This window comes from Schistocerca cancellata, chromosome 4 (assembly GCF_023864275.1).
Source record: "Schistocerca cancellata isolate TAMUIC-IGC-003103 chromosome 4, iqSchCanc2.1, whole genome shotgun sequence".
NCBI lineage: Eukaryota > Metazoa > Arthropoda > Insecta > Orthoptera > Acrididae > Schistocerca > Schistocerca cancellata.
In genome coordinates this window covers 262,659,325-262,677,575 of record NC_064629.1, presented here as the reverse complement: position 1 = coordinate 262,677,575, position 18,251 = coordinate 262,659,325, and the positions used below count along the sequence as shown (strand labels likewise).

The window sequence follows — 18,251 nt, the reverse complement described above, 5'->3', positions numbered from 1 at the left end:
GCACAAAATTAGATTAGTAATTGTCTCTCCAATTTCTCTAACCATTGGATGCTGGTTATGGTTCCAATTATCCCATAATGTCTCATTCCACTACAACACATTTGGAATAATTGCTTTTCCCATACCCTACTGCTTTTTGTACAGGAAAGTTTTTTGGTAATTAATGTGTGTGTTCCATAATGTATATACAAAAAAAGAACAGATTTTTTTCACAAAGTATTTTCACTTTGTGTATTCACTACTCATAAAAATCAATCTCAAATGAAGAAAACACCTGCCACACAGGCAAACAAAATTTATTGGTAAAAAATTAATATGTTTGACAAAAAACAAACAAGAGGACATTCAAACATTATCTGACTAATTATAATTTTATAAAAATGTAACAAACACATTATATTTCATTTTATGTAACAAAGACACAATTAGTTCTGAAGTTCCAAATAATGCATAGACATTGACACATGAAAATAACAGTTGTAAAACTGATTTTTAAATGCAACATTATAAAAATAAGTTGATCACATCACTTTTCATTTTAATTGAAAAACACATGATAAAGTCTTCAAATAGCATATAAAAATTAAATAATATCAACTGGCTTTTAAATGCAACAGCACAGAAATGAACACATTAGATTTCTATTTAAATAATTAAATAGCATACACCCACATACACACATTTAAATAATTATCCATTCTCATGTTCTCTGAACCTCAGCTGCACCAATCTGCTTAAAACATTCAAAATAGACCATAAAGTAGCAGACACAAATTAAACGAATATACAGATTAATGTAAAAAATAAAGGCGTGATATCAGCTGGCCTTTAACTCAAAGGTCAGAAATAACACGATTATATTATTTTCAATCTAGATCTCTCTCTCTCTCTCTCTCTCTCTCTCTCTCTCTCTCTCTCTCTCTCTCTCTCTCCACAAACGCACACAAAGCATGCAGACATTTGACACCTTTTTTTTTTTGTCACATGACAAAGTATAGCTATAACAATCATATATTTATTAGAACATTCAAGGACGAACAACAGCTGTGTAGAGTATTATTTGTTATTACAGGACACTTGAATTAAAAATAAATATTTTGACTTCTTTACAGTTTAACAGTAATATAGCAAGATCTGTATCACAACCAGAAAGTATGAGTATCTGTGAGATTCATAAAATTATCGATGCAATAACAGATTCAATGGACATAGGAACAACTGAATAGCACAAATTTGTTACACTGGAGTTCCACAATCACAGCACTTGACAGATAGCTGCAGTAAAATTCTTCATGCGATGATGTCAAATTAATATCACTGGAAGGTTTGCTGATAGACGACACCAAACAGATTCTTCAGTACCCTTCAACTGAAGCCAGAATAGCTATTCTATACAACATCAACAAATGAAACATTGTACTTCACGCTGCAAAAAATGAAAAGGAATAAATCAAAATTGGCAAACACAAATACTTGGATCGTGCAACAAAAATTATACAGGACACTTATTTCATCATTACTTTTAAGGAGTTGTGGACTTTTACAGTTTACAACACTGCCAAGACTGATAAGAATACAATCATCCACATGAAATGAACTGAAACTTGGGTAATGTGCTTAGAAACTAAAGCTATCCTAAATCCGAAAATTTGTTCAAACATGTAGTGCTTTATTATGCAATGTCCCACAGGAGGTTGTATGCTCTTGTCTTTTGAACTGCTTTACCCAGCCAGTTACACTAATGGTTGTGATAAAATGCAGTTCCAAGAAGCAATAATCCAAATTTGGAGAATGTGTACAACAGCTCTCTTTCATTCTATGCAGCAGTCATTAGTTTCCAAGTGCGTGCGTGCGTGCGTGTGGGGTGGCGCAAGCATGCATTGTACATTTTAAAGTTGACTACAAACCATGGGGTGACTACACATTTTTCCAATAACCACCAATGAATACAGAATAGATGAAAATTACACAAACAGAAAATGTTAAAAGTAACTCACATGGTGAGTAGCTTAAATGGGATTAAATATACTGACTGACTGTCAGGTGTATGATTTAATTGCCAATCAAATACGTGTAATGTAGCCTTGTTGTAATTGTCATTCAATTTTTCTATGTCTATCAGTGATCACAGTCATATACGGAATTAGGTGAATTTGCAGCTCAGTAATTCTATGCACTTCACAGCTATTTAACATATTGACAGAGTTTGAGAATATGGTGTACTGTGTGAACTGTGCATCCCCCCCACCCCCACGCCCACAGACTCAATCACAGACTCTAATTGCTGCTGCATGGAATAAAAGAAAATTCCTATACTCATTCTCTTGTCCATACTGTATCTCTGAACTGCATTTATTGAGAACCAATAGTGTACTTACAGGATCAGATGTTAATGACAGCAAGAGAATGTGACCCTCTCATTTCTTTTAAAATTGTTTTTTATACCAAGTTTTATCCTTCTAACTACCCACTCTTTGTGTAGTCAATAGGTCCCACACTGGCTACCAGTAGGCTTAATTCTTCTACTTGTTGTTGTTGTTGTTGTTGTTGTTGTTGTTGTTCTGTTCCAGCTTCTTTATGCAATTTTATCACAATAGTGTTGTTCTGATTCTTTTGCAACTGAGTTTTAATAATATTACCCAGTTTGTCTACAACTTGTGTATAAAACTTCTTACTTCTGTTAAATCCGTTTAATTATTTCCAGTTCTACTTTTGCAGCATCAATCAGGAGAGCTGCTGCAATGTATGTTACCAACACAGGGCATCATGGGTGTGGAAATACAGCCTACTAAGATTCTGGTGCTTTAAAGGCGTGCAGACAAGTGTACATCCTTGGAAGGCCCCTCTGTTACTGTGCTCTTCCCTCTGGACAATATTCTCGTGCACCCTGTAAGATATTCATCAACTCCCCTAACCAGCACAATTATTGGATCACTCCCCAATTTAGCAGGATTGGACCATGTCTGTTCCTGTCTACATTAGTGCAAAATTCCTTGACCAATTGGTACTAAAGGGGGAGGTAGAATGGACACTATTTGGAGAGATGACATCCAACACCTCTAAGACTGTTTTCTCTGCATGATTGTGGGACACTATTATAGTTAGAGGGCACTATACAAGATAATGAAATAAGTGTTAAAGGCTATACATCCATAGATGTATGATCTCATGACAATTATCATACACAACCTTTAGAGCATGTGAATGAAACTTCACTGATATGTGGCCATTCCTTCAGGACGTTCCATTATAGTTCTTTGCAATCTACAAAAATGTTGACGCTATCTTGACAAATTCAAACATATTAAGTAACTGTCTCCAGCACAAGCAACTGAGAACCGCAACCAGCCACATGTAAGTTAATTTTAAAAGATGAAAGTTTTGAACATTTTCAAATGGCCGCAGCAGGCATTTTCTGTGAGGTCTCTTCTTGGTATGTGCCCTGAGATGAACAACTTGGCATTTAAAATGGATGGTATTGCACTTACTAACCAATCAGTTTGATAAGCCACTTATGTGTTGTCTGTACCTGAATGATGCTGTCTTTGTAAGATAACTGGACAAAAAATCGATCACCCCAGTGCACATGCACAGATGAATTGTTAAGCCTTTGCAGATGGTGCAGTGACACTCACATGCTCAACTGTGTATGCACTAATTCTACATGAGCATTTGGAAGTAGCAATCGGAGAGACATTTATGTTTCAAGTGGTCATTGTACATGAACATGGGTAAATTTAAGGATGTGATACAGTGGGAAAAAGAGAGGCAATTGTGTTTAGCCACATCTATGACTATACAATGTGGGAAGTTGCTGTATTTGTTGATGCTTCAAGGTGAAATGTTCAACATGTATACACGCATCTGGGCAACACATGTGGCAGCAAAACACGTCATCAGAATTCTGGTTGAAAAAGACCCTGACTGAGATGGTCCAGTGATATGTTTCACAGCTTGAGAATCAAAACTAATGCCAAACACGACAGGGATTGTTGCAGTCAGTGAATGAAAGTCCCTCCGCATCTTTTAGTGGGAGCACATTGTGACAGGAACTGGACATGCAATGAAAATTTGAAGTTGGTTTGCTTGCAAGAGGTCACTGCTAACAGGGGCACATAAAGATGTGCGTATTTGATGTTGCAAGTGGTCAGTAGCTGACTGGTGGACCATAATGTGGTCTAAAGAATCACATTTTTGCCTATATTCAAATGACGCACATCGTCTAGTGCACCAAAGGCCAAATGAAGCATTTCATCCTGAGTCTGTGCAAGGTCAGGGTAGATTAGATTAGATTAGATTAGATTAATACTAGTTCCATGGATCATGAATACGATATTTCGTAATGATGTGGAACGAGTCAAATTTTCCAATACATGACATAATTAAGTTAATTTAACAACATACTTAAGTTAATATAACAACTTTTTCATTTTTTATTTTTTATTTTTTAATATTTTTTTAAAATTTGTATCTAAAAATTCCTCTATGGAGTAGAAGGAGTTGTCATTCAGAAATTCTTTTAATTTCTTCTTAAATACTTGTCGGTTATCTGTCAGATTTTTGATACTATTTGGTAAGTGACCAAAGACTTTAGTGCCAGTATAATTCACCCCTTTCTGTGCCAAAGTTAGATTTAATCTTGAATAGTGAAGATCATCCTTTCTCCTAGTATTGTAGTTATGCACACTGCTATTACTTTTGAATTGGGTTTGGTTGTTAATAACAAATTTCATGAGAGAGTATATATACTGAGAAGCTACTGTGAATCTACCTAGATCCTTAAATAAATGTCTGCAGGATGATCTTGGGTGGACTCCAGCTATTATTCTGATTACACGCTTTTGTGCAATAAATACTTTATTCCTCAGTGATGAAGTACCCCAAAATATGATGCCATATGAAAGCAACGAGTGAAAATAGGCGTAGTAAGCTAATTTACTAAGATGTTTATCACCAAAATTTGCAATGACCCTTATTGCATAAGTAGCTGAACTCAAACGTTTCAGCAGATCATCAATGTGTTTCTTCCAATTTAATCTCTCATCAATGGCCACACCTAAAAATTTGGAATATTCTACCTTAGCTATATGCTTCTGATTAAGGTCTATATTTATTAATGGCGTCATACCATTCACTGTACGGAACTGTATGTACTGTGTCTTATCAAAATTCAGTGAGTCCGTTTACAAGGAACCACTTAGTAATTTTCTGAAAGACAGTATTGACAATTTCATCAGTTGATTCTTGTTTGTCAGGTGTGATTACTATACTTGTATCATCAGCAAAGAGAACTAACTTTGCCTCTTCATGAATATAGAATGGCAAGTCATTAATATATATTAAGAACAACAAAGGACCCAAGACTGACCCTTGTGGAATCCCATTCTTGATAGTTCCCCAGTTTGAGGAATGTGCTGATCTTTGCATATTATGAGAACTACTTATTTCAACTTTCTGCACTCTTCCAGTTAGGTATGAATTAAACCATTTGTGCACTGTCCCACTCATGCCACAATACAAGCTTGTCTAGCAGAATTTCATGATTTACGCAATCAAAAGCCTTTGAGAGATCACAAAAAATCCCAATGGGTGGTGTTCGGTTATTCAGATCAATCAAAATTTGATTGGTGAAAGCATATATGGCATTTTCTGTTGAAAAGCCTTTCTGGAAACCAAACTGACATTTTGTTAGTACTTAATTGTTACAGATATGTGAAGCTACTCTTGAATACATTACTTTTTCAAAAATTTTGGATAAAGTTGTTGGAAGGGAGATTGGACGGTAATTGTTGACATCAGATCTATCCCCCTTTTTATGCAAAGGTATAACAATAGCATATTTCAGTCTATCAGGGAAAATGCCCTGTTCCAGAGAGCTATTACACAGGTGGCTGAGAATTTTACTTATCTATTGAGAACAAGCTTTTATTATTTTGCTGGAAAGTGGGTCTGTGATGTTTTGGAGGTGTTTTTCTTATCATGAGTTGGGCCCACTCCCTGAGGTAACCACTAACATGAAACAGAAACATTCTGAATGATTAGGTGTTGCTTCTCAGCTAACATGTGCATCATGAGTATGATATCAATACATCTGTTTTTCAGGACAACAGTAGTAAAGTTTATTGGGCTGGAAGAATATTTGACTGATTTTCTGAACACTCCTCTACCCTATTACATCTTGATTGGCCTGCAAAATCACTTGACTTGAACTCCATAGAAATTCTGTACAGCATGTTGGAACAACACTTAAAATGCCAACATCAGTATACCCATTATTTGGTGGAAATGCATGATCACATCCTCAGTGAGTGGCTTACCCTGGATGTGACATATCTGCACAGCCTTGTGGACTCACTTTGTAACTGAAACCAAGTAGTTATCAAGTCCAGGGGCAGAATGACATGGTATTGCATGATGTTCGTAATTTCTTGAGAGGAGCTTATTAAATGAATGCAGTTTTTCGAAACAAAATTTTAGGTACATGCAATATAATGAAACTAGGCTGTTCATCTAAATATGATGAAATAAGCACCTCTCTCATTTCTTGTACCCAACCAGTCATTAGGGGGACTCAACATATTCTCCAACTTCACGCCAGAATTGAGAACAAAATTCTTCTACAATTTTGATGCATCAAACACAATTACAGACACTATGAAAAGATGTGGGAACAATAAAATATTTCATTGCTATGATGTGACACCAGAAGATACAACAAACATTGCCCACACAGGCAACTTTCATATTAATCAGTCAATATTACCTGAGCCCATTTTGTGCAATATTATGTACATGTGAGTAAAGAGAATAATATGATACTCACTACTGAGTAAATAATAATTATATAAATTATGCACATATGAATACAGGCATATAATACCACATTATGATACCATAAATTGTATAATCAATTTAGTTATAAGTTGTAGCAAAGTTACAAAATACTAGGCAAATACTGATTGCATGTATTATTAAACACTGAACAAGAAGTGGCTCATGGTTTCCATATTGGCAGAAGGTTGCAAATCTGTGAGCAATGTTGTCAATTTCTCAAGGTTGGATTGTTCTACTGACAAAATACATGTTTTCAGCAGTTCTGTCTAATATATGAGGGTCATTCAATAATTAAAGAGACAAACTGGTCCCGGAGGGGGGGGGGGGGGGGGGGGGGAGGGGGAGGAAACTGTTAGTAGGGCAAGTTTGATACTTTTATGGCTTTATGTTGGCATCACTGGGATGAGCCCCGATTAGCTGATGTATCAACATTGTTTTGTTTATAACCTCAAAAATACATTTCAAGATGGCAAGTCCACTTGAAATGTCCACATTAGTTGAACAACATTCTGTTATTCATTTTTTAACTTGCTGAAGGTGAGAAACCAGTGAATATATATAGCAGAATGTCTGAAGTTTATGATGAAGGTTGTATGAATTATGCAAATTTTTACAAGTAGATAGGACAGTTCAAAAATGGTCGTGACTCAGTGACTGACGAACAGTGTTCTGGCCGACCAGTTGCAGTTTAAACTCCCTCACTTGAAAGTCAAATTGATGACATTATTCGTGACGAATGCCATGTGACTGTGGAAATGATGGTTGATAAGATTCAAGTTAGTACTGGTACAGTTCATCATTGCATTATCTGTAACAAACTGAAGTACTGCAAAACATGTGCAAGATGTGTCCCAAAGGAGTTGACGTGGCTACACAAGGAAACAAGGTTGAGAGAGTGCATAGAGCTACAGGAACATTGAAAGAGACAGTGAGCACTTCCTCAACAAAATTTTAACTTGTGGTGAAACTTGGGTTCACTAATATGAGCCAGAATCAAACAGACAAAGCATGGAGTGGAAGCACACCAACTCACCTGTCAAGAAAAAATTCAAAACCCAAGCATCAGCACAAAAAGTAATGTTGATCGTGTTTTGGGATGCAGAAGGTCCAGTTTTTTGTGATTATCTCAAAGAGCAGCATACAATTAACAGCCAACACTGCTTGGATTTGCTTTTAAACAAGGTGAAGCCAGCCATGAGAGAGAGACATCGTGGATCTCACAGCAGAGGTGTGATTCTCAGCAAGTCAACACACATTCTCATATTGCTCAACTAACCCATGAAACAACTGACAAAATGGGCTCGGAAGTACTGCTTCATTCCCCTTACAGTCCTGATTTAGCACATAGTGATTACAATTTGTTTGGTGCACTGAAGGAGGCATTATGTAGGAAGAGGTTCCAAGACAACAAAGACATGAAAAAGTTTGTGGGAAATTGTTTCAAACATCAAGATACAGAGTTCTTTGCAGCCAGAATAAAAACACTTCTAGCCTTTTGGAACAAGTGCATAAATGTTCAAGGGGATTATGTTGAAAAGTAGGAAAAGTATTGTTTTGTAAAAATAAAAGATTTTTCCTCCAGACCAATTTGTCTCTTTAATCATTGAATGACCCTTGTACATATTGTGAAAACTGTTTAAAATGCACTTCAAGTAACAGAAATAAACTTGCAAATAATGCACTTCATCAAGAAAACACTGTTAGCAAGCAAGGAACTCATTAGCAATTGAAATTAATGGCACATGTAGAGTGACCTAATTTCATCTGATCGCTTGTGAAACTCTCACTAGGTGACTTATGTTACCATATTCTAGTGTGCTCAAGTGATGTAGTTACATACTTAGCTTGCCTTTACTACAGAAACAAAAAAAGGATCTTTCACACTTTCAAAATATTGTCAATTTATGACACATCAAAGCATAATAGTCACACAGAGACAGGGATTTGAGAGTAAAGGCTCAGCTATTTTGTTGATTCCCCCTTCACTATAAGCAGTGGAATGTGAGAATGATGTGGATGTTGGTATGACTCCTTTAGGCTCAGATTTCTGAGCATTCTGGAAGCTGTCAAATCCCTGCTAATGGAGCTAACAGACACGCGTCGGTCTATCACCTGTCTGAAGAAAATCACTTCATACCAACAGTTCTATAAATGTTGACTGCCATGTGGAAAATATTTGAAATTCTTCCATATAATTTAAATTCTGTAAAATATTCTAATTTATCTTTACGGGGACCTCTGTCTGAGCCTTTTGCTATGAGGTGTGCTTGCATTAGGCAAGGGCCACATTATGCTCACTCTAGAAATTATTTAAGGTCATGCTGGATGACTATTAGCTCATTCAGAATTATCTAGAGAAAGATATTCTTGTGAACATGAGTCTGCCACTACTCCAATACGATCATTGCACTATCCTATGGAAGTTCTGAAACCTGGAGAATGTTTTCTGTTTAAGTAACTGTGTGTTTATCTTCAGAAAGATGAGTGGATGATTTTGATTTCTTAGGGGACTAAGCAATAGAGCAATAACTGTAGCCTGTTTGGGCAATGGAGGATTTATGTCACCCCTCTACGTTTCTGTTAAGTTAGTTGTCTTGTGTACAGTAGTTGTCCCATGTATAATGAATATGGATGAAGTCCAACCTTGTATACCTCGTATAAGTACTGATGAAATGCTTTTGAGTGAGGACATCATTAATTTCTTGCGGGAGATGTCGTTTTCAAGGTGGTGTGAAACTGAATGACATGAAATTTTGAAGAGAGGACATCAAATGCTGGCACTACATCATCTTCAGAAACATAAGTTCAAAATGAGTGCTTTCCAAAGTTCATGGTATGAGCACCATAAAAGTTATGTCCTAGCTCACAAAAGGGAAATTATTCTGCTGGCCACATTTGCTCTTAAGGACAAGAAAATTGTATACTAAAATGTAAACTTTCACGGCCGGAAATATCATGTCCATTATAATTATCCGGGCTGTTATGCCGTGGTCGGTTGATGAATTCTGTGGTGATTCCCAACGCGGACACGGAATTTAGCGGCAGTCAGTAGTGAGCCAGTGTGTGTGTTGGACCTTCCATCAAGCTACGGACCCCCTTGAAGATGTCTCCCGCAGTCGGAGACGAAACGTTGGGAATCACCACAGAATTCATCAACCGACCACGGCATAACAGCCCGGATAATTATAATGGACAAGAAAATTGTATGACCCACTGATTGTTTCAACAATCTGAAGAATCAGCCTAAAGGCATGGCATGCTTCGTCTAAAGATCATCTAAGTAGTTTTATTTCATGTAATGAACTATCAAACAAGTATTTAGTATTTCAGAGTCACTTAATGAACAGCACAAACTGAAGTGAATGCTAAGAGACATCACAAAAATTTTAATTGATATCACAAGTTTTTTGTGTGAGCAGGAGCTAGCTTTCAGAGGTTGTGATGGGACAGAATATTCCATGAATCCTGGAAATTTCAGAGCCATTTTTAAACTTTGGCTAAACAGGACGTGCTGTTATTGAATTCTTGTGTGCAGAAAAAGAAATTGAGGTGAACATCCATAAATGTTTGTGTGCAGTGTATGGCGATGCTGCAGTTGACATGAATACAGTTGGGGAATGGGTAAGGTAACTTACAGCCTCAGGAAATGCAGAAACAGAGCTCCATGATCAGTCACACTCAGGATGTCCTGTCACAGCCACTGTTCCAGACATGCTGAATCGTGCAGATGGCATCATTTGTACCGACCAGCACATCACAACACGGCAATTGGCTCTACATTTATGCGTCTGCAATGATCGAGACTCTTGGATATTTAAAGAGGGGCTCATGATGGGTTCCATGAATGCGCACAGCGAATCACAAGATTCAAAGAAAGGCCATTTCATCCGAGTTGATGGAGCATTTTGAGACCAACAGAGAGGCCTTTCTGTCGCGGATCATTACAGGGGACAAAAGCTCGGTGCACCACTTCGCACCGGAAACAAAAAGGTAGTCCATGGAGTGGCATCATCCTCATTGACCACAAAAGAAGAAATTCAAGAGAACCCCTTCTGTGGCAAAAGTCATGGTGACAGTCTTCTGGGATTGTGATGGAGTCATTCTCATGGTGGTGATGCCAAGAGGGTCAACCATCAATTCAGCGGCATACATGAAGGCTCTGAATGAACTCAAGAACCGTTTACAATGTGTTTGATTCGACAAGAATCCAGCAGAAATCTTGCTCCAACACGATAATGCACGCCCACACACAAGTCGGAGAACCTGGGAAAACATGGCCAAATTGGATTGGACATCACCGCCTCATCCACCCTACAATCCAGGCCTGGCACCCTTTGACTTCCACCTCTTTGGGCAGCTTAAAGATTCTCTACACGGAACACACTTTGAAGATGACATGAGTGTCAGTCATGCAGTGAAAACATGGCTATGCCTACAGGACAAGAGCTTTTAACAGCAGGGAATACATGGTCTTCCACAACGTTGGCATACAGCCATAGAATGTGACGGAGACTCTGTAGAAAAATAGGACATGGACAAGACATGTTGACGTATATTGTCACCAAATTCTGATTCTCAACAATAAATGTGTTCTGAGGAGAGAGAGAAAATGTGGGGCATTACTTATTGAACGACCCTCATAGTAGTAGTAAGAAATGCTAGGTATGCATACATTAAAAGGGAAGGAAATGCTTGGTAACACCTGTAATTATTGATACTAACACAGTCACAATAAGTCTGCAATTCCCTTCTCTATGTTAACTGACTCAAACATTTTAGGCCTCTTTGTCACTAGAAGATTAAAGACATTCCCTGTCATGACTAGTTTCTCTAATTAACTGCTCAAGATGATTTTCAGAAATAGGTGTAAAATATTTCAAAAGCCTCACAGTCAACAGTTGAAATTTCCCATTATTACTGTAGTCTCATCGGAAATTTTATGTGAGATTTTCTCTGAAACTTTATTTCACTGCAGCTCCTGAGACAAGTGATCCATAAAAGTGTCCAATCATCACATTCAACCCACATTTGGATCTTTTCCTTCGACTGATTATTTCTCATTCAGAACATGTAATAGTTTAATAAATATTATTGAGTTCTACATGGCTTGGAATTTAATATCCCACTGTTATTATTGTTAATAAGTGAATCATTCTGGTCTTCACCATGGTTGCTCCTGCATTTTACAAACATGTTCTTTTCCTGATTTGCAAGAGTGAATGTAATTAATGTAGCTAATCTACTTCTTTCTCCCATCATTGTGTGGAATTAGCTGTCAAGAATATGGATAGGTTACTCTAACCTGAAAATATTCTCTTGTGAGCACCCCAAATACTATGCTACCAAATTAATTATTTTCTGTGTACAATGCATGTCTGATCTGTTCAGGGGTGGGGGTTATCTAAAACTCTCCACTCAACAGTGTAGATGAAGAGATCTGTAATGCAGAATTGTCTAAGCTTACAGTTCATGTCTATGATTGAGGCTAATGGTGCAAACAGTGAGTGGTGCTTCCACCCCACATGCAAAGATAGTTGTTGAGACTAATTTAGTCATCAGTCCACAGGAACTGTAGGAGGAATCTGAAACCAAGTGTCATGTGTCAGTTGTGCAGATGCGAGTTACAATTTGATCCCAGTTATAAATAGTGCATTTAAGGGTATACGGAATGAGTTTTTCGATGAAAAAATCGATTTTTGGGTAAATGCATTTTCGAAAAATTTAGACTCTCCCGTTTAATACCATGTATAAAATATTTGGATGACGTGAATAGAGCTATTTTAAATAATTTTTTAAAATAATTTCGACACACGATGTTCCGCACCTTGTATATGAGACGCGAAATATACCTGATATAGACTGCCTTGCCAGAGATATAATTGAGCACAAGAGAGTTAACTTTTCTGTTGGCTACACTGCTAGACAGTTGACAATAGATTCTGCACCATTTGTATTGTTTCCTTTGTGAGTACATCCATGTCATTGTTGTGATAGTCGTATGTGGAGAAGTCATTGAGTTTTCTTTCCTTCAACATGCCAAGACCTAGTCTGAAGGTATTTAGAAAGCGTGTACACTGGCGCAAGAAAGTAAAGTGTACTAAAAATTCGTCTGATTCATCTTCATCAGTATCTGATGTCCAAGTAGCGACTAACCTCAACACTGGTAGTGATACATTGAGTGATGCTGCTGCCACTACACCGGAAAGTGCTTCAAGAAGAAAACTAGCTGGAATTGAAGAAGAATACAAGAAACTAAATGCTGGGACTACAAAATATGAGGTAATTAACATCCCTTTATTATCAGACGTTTTGGAGAACAATGTGTGCTGCAAACAATGTGGAAAATGTGGTGTTTCATTGAAAACAAACTTACATGTAGGACTTGCTTGTGAATTAGAGTTGATGTGCAGTTATTGCAAACACAGTGTTACTTTCTTCAATTCCTCACATGTTACTGCAGATACAGGTAAACTATGCGATATAAACATTAGACTGGTTTATGGATTACGGTGTATAGGAAAGGGCAGGGCGGCAGGTGCCATGTTGTATGGTGTGATGAACCTCCCTCCTCCACCTTCAAAATTTAACAAACACATAATTGCAATAGGCTCTGCTGTAGAAGATGTGGCACAGGAAAACATGAAAGATGCTGTTGAGGAAGCAGTTGTTGAAAATAATAATAGCAGAGACTTGTCCATAGCTTTTGATGGAAGCTGACAGAAGAGAGGCCACACATCTCTGAATGGTGTAGTAACAGCTACAAGTGTGGACACTGGTAAGGTAGTTGATGTGGCAATACTTTCCAAGCATTGCAGATGCAAGGAGAAAATGAAAACTAAACATGAAGAGGAGTGCATGGCAAATTACTATGGGTCAAGTGGTGGTATGGGAAGTTGCTGGTGTAAGAAGTATTTATCAATGCTCAGTAAAATGGTACAATGTTAGATACATAAATTATCTTGGAGATGGTGACTCAAAGGCTTTCAAAGAAACTGAGGAACTGAGACCCTACGGTAACAATGTGAAAATTTCCAAACTGGAGTGCGTTGGCCATGTTTAGAAAAGGATGGGATCAAGACTTCGAAGGCTCAAGGCTAGCATGAAAGGCAAGAAATTGAGCGATGGAAAAACTTTAGATGGGAAAAATAGACTGACAGATGCTACAATAGATCATATTCAGAAGTGCTATGGTCTAGCAATAAGACAGAATAAAGCAGATGCAGAATTAATGAGAAGAGCAGTCTGGGCTCTGCTTTTTCATACAGCTTCAAACAATGAGAATCCCCAACATGGGCTATGTCCAAAAGGAGACGATAGTTGGTGCAAGTACAACAGAGGGAAAGTAACTAAGAAACAATACAATCACCCTCATCACCTGCCACCTGCCATAATGGATGAAATAAAACCAATATTCCGAGACCTTGCAGATATTAGTCTACTAAAGAAATGTCTTCATGGCCAGACTCAAAATCCAAATGTGTGTGAACCATGTGATATGGAAAAGACTACCTAAAACTGTGTTTGTGGGTATAAACACACTTCACTTTGGCGTTTATGATGCTGTTTCATCATTCAATCAGGGCAATATAACAAAGTGCAAAGTTCTGCAGAAGTTGGGGCTCTGTGTAGGACTACGAACTGCCGCAGCTATGCTTTGTTTGGACAAGGAACGGCTCAGGTCTTCAGATAATGCCATAAAAGTACATTCAAAGATGGCTAGACAGCATAGCAGAGCCATCAAGAGCAAGCTGTTGGACGATTCTGATGATACAAGCTATGAAGCAGGCTTGTACTGAAGTAAAAACTTTGAAGCTAATTTCCCGTAACTTTAGTTTTTTTTTGTGTATAAGGTACACTTTCTCAGGGCCTATTTATAGTAGAAAGATGAAATTTTCTGTAGTTGTTCCTTAAGACCGTCTAATATATCTGAATTAAAAGATATGTGGAATTATTTTGTATTAATGGATGTAAATTTTAAAATACTTGTTAAAATGTATAACTTTTTTTAACATTTACAAAAAATAAAATATCTGAAAAACTATACATTATTTTTTCAAAATTAATAATTCAGCATAAAAGCAGAACATATCTCTGCGTCATGTGAAAAAATCAAGGGTATCGTCCAAATAGCAAATGAGAAAATGTTCCTAACTTTTAGCTCAATTTAACATTGTAAGCATAGGGCGTTCCGTATACCCTTAACAGCTGCCGGCAGAGTCACTTCCATTTTTATGTGAAATCCCCTAGCAACCATAGACAGTACACAATGATCTTCCTTCTAAATCTACTATCTATTTCACACTGGAGCTGCCAGTCAATGTCAGTCTCAAAATAAGTGGCACTGGGGCAGCACACCATATCTGTTGCTAGACCATAATGGGATAGTGATGTGACTGAGCATGTAGGAAGGTGCAATGACATCAGACAATCTAAATGAAGTCTGCCACGCTGTTGTAATAAGAGATCATATTGGATGAATGTAGTGATGCAGATACAGGGAATTCATACAAATTCAGACTAGGAACTACACACAATGGAAGCTCGATGTTGATGATGGCAACGACAATGCCTGGCGTCTTTTCAGCTGTGATTATACTAACTATTCCACGAAAGGAAAAACCGTATACTGCATAAGCACTGGCACTGCACATAGACACACACTAAAATGCGAGTAATGATATTTGGATTTGTGATGTTCGCACAACATTACTGTGGGGCTACTGTGGCTTGCAAACTCAATTTTATGTTAGGCTGAAATTTTTCCATCTGTGGAAGATGTTTTTTAGTGTGAGACTGTGAAGTATATATGGCCATATACTTGACTGCACTTCCTTCAGTTATGATTATGTCAAGTCTGGGGGAGGGTGGGGGGGGGGGGGGGGGAAATGTACTACTTGCCAGGTGCTGCAGTCATTAGGTTGTAGTCTATGCGAATGCAACTCTAAACTGCTATTAGGATTGATAACTCCACGATCTGCACAAACAGAACCAGTACTTATAGTAGTAGTAGTAGTAGTAGTAGTAGTAGGTGTAGTTGTCTGCTGCTCAAGCATTTCACTGCTTTATGGGCAAACAAAAAAGTGGAAAATGAAACACACAAGTTCAGTGTCTGGGCTACTCATACTCAGTTCTTCATAGTTCAGGTAGTATGCTTAAGGGCTGTTTCTGATTGAAATGGTATCACTTCCAATCAAAACTATCATCATCATAGAGCTCTTTGTGGCTGCCTGCCTCTGAACAAGGCCTGATCCCAAACTCTCCTGAAACCCATCTTCAGGTAGTAACCATTGGAGACCACTCATCACTTCTGTGAGTATTAAGTACTTTATTAATTTTTACATGTATACAGTAAATTTTTAGACAAAAACAGACAATGTCTACATCTGAAATCTATGACGTTAACCTGGTCACAAGTGATATAAAAAGTATTCAGCTACATCTTACCCAGAAGTAAGAGGGCAAGAACTTGGCAACTTTTAACGTCATTGTTGGAAAAATTTCAACACACACTGGCAAAGTTAATGATGGGATAACTACTCGAGTAGGATACTGCATGAGAACATGAAAGTATGGAATCTATTGCAAACACGAACAGCCAACATCAAGGCAACTTGCATGTACAGTACATTTTTTCACAAAAATGACTAGAATGCACAAGTCTCCAGTAAACATCAATTTGAGAACTTTTTAGCATATCAAGGCCTTACGACAGATGGCCAGTTACATAGCTCTGGCCCACAGTACACCTACTGAAGAACTGTCAACTGTGTAAGCTACAATACGCACAACCTATTTGCGCATAAAAATGTGACTTATGCATTAATAACAAGGATTAGCTCTTACAAGTCACAATTATGAAAGTGGCTTTAAACTAGCTGGTTGGTCACAAAATAATAGTCACAGGATGTTTCTGGACCCACTTATTATCCATCTTCAGATGACCTAGTGACAAATTGGTAACAGATTTTTTTTTACAATCTTGCAAGATTAAACAAGTGTCTTAAAGAGGACATATACTTAAAAATAATTGAACATAAAAGACATTTAAAATGAAAGACACACCATTTAGTACAGAATGAATATAAACATTAATAAGACTCCTAATGAACATCGAAAGAAACAAAGTTTACTAGTCCACACAGCAAATAACTTTGACCTAACATGTGTGCTTAGTAGTATGGCTGGCAGATAGTCCCACACAAGAGCGCTTCAACTTGTTGATGCCAAATGGCTGTGGTGCTTCCATATATGGCTGGCATGTAATTAGAGGTGGTAATTTCAATACATATTACAACATTTGACATAAAATGTAAACAGATTTTTTTTTCTCACATTATAAATAAAAATTAATGCCAACATGAGACGAAGAAAAGTTTGAAATATATATACAGGGTTTTGCAATAAAGATATTTTTTGTAGCAAACACAAAAACAGATAACTAAAAGCCTGTGCCAAGAGCTCAAAGGTGATAAATAAACCATAAAATACACAGAAAACAACCTAACCCAATGAAGTATGGAAATGCAATTTTTTGTTCGCATTTTTGCCCTGTATTTGTTCAGAAATGCTAAGGAACCATTGACTGCTGCTGGTGATCTGTTTATTAATTGAAACTTCCTGGCAGATTAAAATTGTGTGCCGGACCGAGACTCGAACTCAGGACCTTTGCCTTTCACGGGCAAGTGCTCTACCAACTGAGCTACCCAAGCACAACTCACGCCCCGACCTCACAGCTTTACTTCTGCCAGTACCTCATCTCCTGCCTTCCAAACTTTACAGAAGCTCTCCTGCACGTTCGAGTCTCGGTCCGGCACACAGTTTTAATCTGCCAGGAAGTTTCATATCAGCACACACTCCACTGCAGAGTGAAAATCTCATTCTGTTCATTAATTATCAGATTTAGGGTTGAACGGCAGTCAGTGTATATTTCAATCTCTTTGAGGATCTCTAGTGATCCACTTTTTCGTTACAGCAGCACACAATGGTTCTTTAGAATTTTTGATGAGTTGTTTGTGAACAAATAGAAGGTAAAAATATGAACAAAAATCTACATTTCCATATTTGATTGCATTCGGTTATGTGCTTCTGTATATTTTATGGTTTGTTTGTCAACTTCTGCCTCTTGACACAGGCTTCTAGTTTTGTTCCTCTTTCTCTTGTATGCCTTCAACCAAAAATATCTTCACTGCAAAAAATTGTACGTATTTCAAAGTTGTCTTTGCCTCATGTTGGTATTAATTCTTACTTATAATGTACGAGACTATCTGCATACATTTTACACTAAATATTGTATTATGTACTTAAATTACCGCTTGTAATTATGTGCTGGCCATATATGGCAGCACCACAGCACTTTCGCCATTCAGCATCAATAACCTCTCTCATCTGGGATAAAACCCTGTATGTTTCTTAAATTT

At 37.5% G+C, this 18,251-nt stretch overlaps 1 protein-coding gene across 3 annotated transcripts in view; it reads right to left on the bottom strand.

The window, feature by feature from the left end:
- Positions 1-329: 329 nt before the first annotated feature.
- The window catches only part of LOC126183825 (protein lap1), a 180,142-nt gene continuing 162,220 nt past the window's right edge, over positions 330-18,251 (bottom strand). For all 3 annotated transcript variants that reach the window (XM_049926079.1, XM_049926080.1, XM_049926081.1), the window contains one exon: positions 330-1,426. The gene's annotated coding sequence lies outside the window, so the exon portion shown is untranslated. The remainder of the gene's footprint in view (positions 1,427-18,251) is intronic.